Here is a 4,173-nt window from a genome sequence, read left to right as displayed (position 1 = left end):
AATGGCACTATTTTATCTACTCCCACGTCTTGTCAATTGAGTCTCTTTTCAGAGTATGACCCTGATTTCAAGTGCCTGGTCTGTATCCATTGAGAAAGTCTTGTTTGCTCCTACACCATCATACTGATTAGATGCGGTCATTTATTTCTGTTATTGATGCTTTCAGCTCATTTTTTAACCTCAGAGGAGATTACACCAAGAATGAAATACTGGCCAATACCCGTAAAACCAAAATACATTGCTTAGGGGAATTTCTCTTCGCTGTAGCAAACAGCCTTGGTACATTTTCTCAAAGTCTCTTGATCCTTCCTATGTGCATCTCTTTTGAAGTATACAAATGTGATGCTGTTCATGCTACTACAGCTGGGTCTTGAGGTGCCTTTTATGTTCTAAATCAAAATTCAGTGAGATTGTGAGTTTCTGTGACTCAGTGAGTTTATGAACATCTGCAAATCAAGTAAGCTACGAACAGCTTTCTGGGACCGTTGCTAGCCCTTTGTATAGGGAAAGATAAAATATCAAAAAGTACGAACAAATAAGAGTAAAATGCTGTGGAAGGTGGCTTGTTTTGCTAACATCTTCCTTTTTTATTTATTAAATGAGGAGATCATATCTATTCTGGTAAAGGAACTCCTGAGAAGGTATGATAAATGGAAAAGACCCAGGTGTGAACAGAAATCCAGTTAAGTTTTTCAAAATTTGTATGAATAATGCAACTACTTACCTGGCTTTTAAAATAACTCATTTCAGAGTGAAATGGTCACAACTGCTCTGTGCACAATGTCTACGAAGAAAAAGAGGTGCTTATTTTTGAGTTATGAAAAACAAAGTTTCTGTAAAGCATTGGACTGTGGGGAGAGAAATTGCAGTACCGGTTGGCACTCATCAGAAGGACGCATCTCCAGGACAAGCCCTGGCTGACAACGTGGACCTGAGCAGAGCCACCACTTCTCCATGGGATGGGGAACGGGAGGAGCCTTTGTGGAGAGGCTGGTGGAGATCCCTCACGTGGAGGGATCCTCATGACTCCACAAACAGCCACAGGTCTAAATAGGAAAGTGCACGTACCAGGGGACTGTGGCAGTCTCGTTCCTCTGCCAGATCAGGCAAGGGAAATTAGGCAGCATACATGATAGCATCAAGACAGAGGAGATGAGTTTCCCTGTCTAAAACTAGTATGTACCTTGAGCCTTCTCCTGCCCGACATGCCTGCTTCTACTCACTGCTCTGCTGAAAACTTGTCCTAGGTCGCAAACCTGGCTCATGGCTGGCTCAGAGCCGTGGGAATCCCTGAATCACCTAGAAAAAGGCTGCTGTCTGTGCTACTCCCTTTCTGATGCCATAGGGGGTTTTTTGGTGCTGACCACAAACACACCCTCATCATACCACTTCAGAGAGGACATTATTACCTGGGACCCCCCTTTTGGTCCTCCTGCTGCTACTCACAACCTTTCTGCTCTTTGTTAACTGGCATGGGTCTTTGTTTCAGTAAGTTTTGCCACAAATCTGTCCTCAGAGACATTAACAAGAGGCCTTCCCTTTGGCTATGCATTTAGTAATGGTGCTTTGTACCCATAGACGTCGTGGCACTACGTCACTAAGTAGATCTGAGTAAGAAAAGCCCCAGAGGCAGACATCTCCAGCAGGTACTTGCCACACTTGGGGAAGAAATTTCCACCCCCAGAACACTATGGCAGATCTCCCTGACTCCTGAAACTGCCAAGAATTACTTGATCGCTGCATGTATTTCTACAATTTCACCCCAAGAAGGTCTCACCTACCCATTGCACAACCCTCGCAGAGCGTAAAGGCTGACTGGACATCACCAAGGTTTGACCTTGCAAACCAGGAAGCTCAAACTTTGCAAAACCGATGTTTGAGGCGTTACACTGTTGTACCCAGGCACGGCACTTTAGTTACTCCTCCAGCTCCTCTGATGCAAGGTAAGTAGCTGCTTTCTTGGTTCAAACTGGACCGTTTAGTCCAACACTCCACACCTACTCTGGACAAGAGGATCAGGCCCCTATTTCACATCCCTGGGCTTTTCACTGTTTCATAGGAACATGAAGACTTCAGAAGGTTTCCCTGGAGGTCTGACCCCCTGTTACTGCAGACAAGTATGTTTAAGAGCCTGTGAACATAGTAATGCAAAGGATTCTTTTTTTTTTGTCTCAGAAACCTAAAGAACTAGGGGTGAAATCTGCTGTTGCCAAAACAAATGGAAATTCTGCAACTGAGATGGCCAGTATCAGGATTTGCCCAAACTTGTGGCCTCAGAAATCGGCCACACTTTCTCTGTTCCTCTGGTTTCTCATCAGAAATGCAATTTAGATGCTTCAAAGCTTTGAACTGAAGTAGGCAGGACATTTGCCAACAGGAATGCAAGAAACTGAAAAGCACATCATTTCAGAAGCTTTCCACCAACACAAGAAACTGCTTTAGTATCTCTCTAAAATGTTGATGTCTGCAGGCAAAGAAACGAGGCCATGTGGCTCAAAACTTCTTGTGATAGCTGCTTCAAAGAGTATTTGAAAATGCAGTGGCTCATTTTCTTAGAAAACTAAGGCATTGCCTACAAGTTCAAGATGATCCAGGACGTACATCCACTTTCTAAGAGAAAGAAATTTGGGAACTGTTCCAGGCAAACAGTTTGGCCAGTCTCTGTAGATAAATTGTAACTTACAAAATGTAGCCCCTTCCCATCAGACAGACCTCACTCATTACAGGTTTTGGCCTGCCCACTTTGACTCAACCTCTAGAGCCCAGGCAGCTCATGTTAACTCTTGTCCTCCCAGGCTGGATCAGTCACAGACCACTAACCATAACTGCTCTGTGAAGGTGCATTCTTGCACGCCTCTGAACTCCTTCCGTGAGGAAATGATGGAAACCTAATCTGTGGGATCTGGGTCAGAAGGAAAAAAAATTAATTTATGTGCAAGGAAAAGCTTGCCAGGCTCAGAATAACTGCTCAGCCTGGGAGTTGGAGTGCCATTCTTAGGACAGGTTTTATTTTTTACTCTCAAGTTGGATAAACTGGCAGGCACCAACGTGAGCACACCGGCAGGTGACACTTCGAAGCGAGGAGCTGCTGCTGGTCGGAAAGGCAAAGGCATGTCGCCAGGGCCGCTGTTTTGCAACTGACTGGCAGCATCTCGCCTCCCTGGGTGTGGGAATCCCGTGAATATTTGTTACCAATTTTCTGCTGTGCCTCCCACCGAGCCTGGACTCCTGCAGCCCCTGAAGCTGCTGCCCTTCCGCATCGCCTCTGTCGAGGCACGGCGGCTTCCAGCTCTGCTCCAGGGGTGGGCAGCCGTTTGAGGGTCTTCATCTCACCTGCATCCTAAAGGTTCACCCCCGCTGCCCCTCGCCCACGGAGCTACCCCCGCCAGCATCTACATGAGATGAAAAATCTCAAGTCAGGGCTGTAACGTCGTAGGGCTTTTTGCTCCTTAACCCGCCCCACTCCCAAACACGAGACTGCATTATTTTGATATTCCGCCCCCCCCAACCCCCCGGCTTTATTCCTGCACCTTCAGGTGACATTTTCCAGATGTTCCCGGCTGTTTGGACATTCACACCGCCTGGGGATGCCGAGGCGGGAGCCCAGCCCGGACGGCAGGGGCCGGGGCTCCGGCGAGAAGCGCCCACCGAGACCCCCGGCACCCTCCGGGCAGGGCCCCGAGCTGCTGCCGCCCCCCAACCCCCGCTCCCCTACCCCCGGGGCCGCGGTAGGGCCCACGGCGGCAGCTTCCCGGCGCGGCCGCCCGCCCCGCCCCGACTGCGGGGAGTGGGGGGGCGCCTCCGGCTCCGGTTCCCGCTCCAGTTCCCGGCGGCGAGGCGCTCCCTGAACCCCCCGCCCAGGGATGCGCCACCGCCCTCCCGCCCCAGTGCCACCGGCGGCGGCCCCCTACCCCGTGCCGGCGGGAGCGGGGCTCCCCCCCTCCCGATAAGCCCCTCCCGCTCCCCCCCCGCCTGGCTCAGCCCCAGCCCCGGCCCCCCCCACAAGGCGCTCCGCTTCCCGCTGCCGCCCGCGCCTGCTCCGGGAGGAAGCGGGGCGGCGGCGGCCGCCCGAGCGGGACACGCCTTTCGCCCTCCCCGGCCCGGCCCCCCCCCGCCCGGGCCCCGCCGCCCACCGCGGGCGCGGCGCAGCGCAGCGCGGCCGCCGCGGCCCCG

Source organism: Larus michahellis, chromosome 3 (genome assembly GCF_964199755.1).
Source record: "Larus michahellis chromosome 3, bLarMic1.1, whole genome shotgun sequence".
In the NCBI taxonomy this organism is placed as follows: domain Eukaryota; kingdom Metazoa; phylum Chordata; class Aves; order Charadriiformes; family Laridae; genus Larus; species Larus michahellis.
This window is presented reverse-complemented; position numbering follows the sequence as displayed.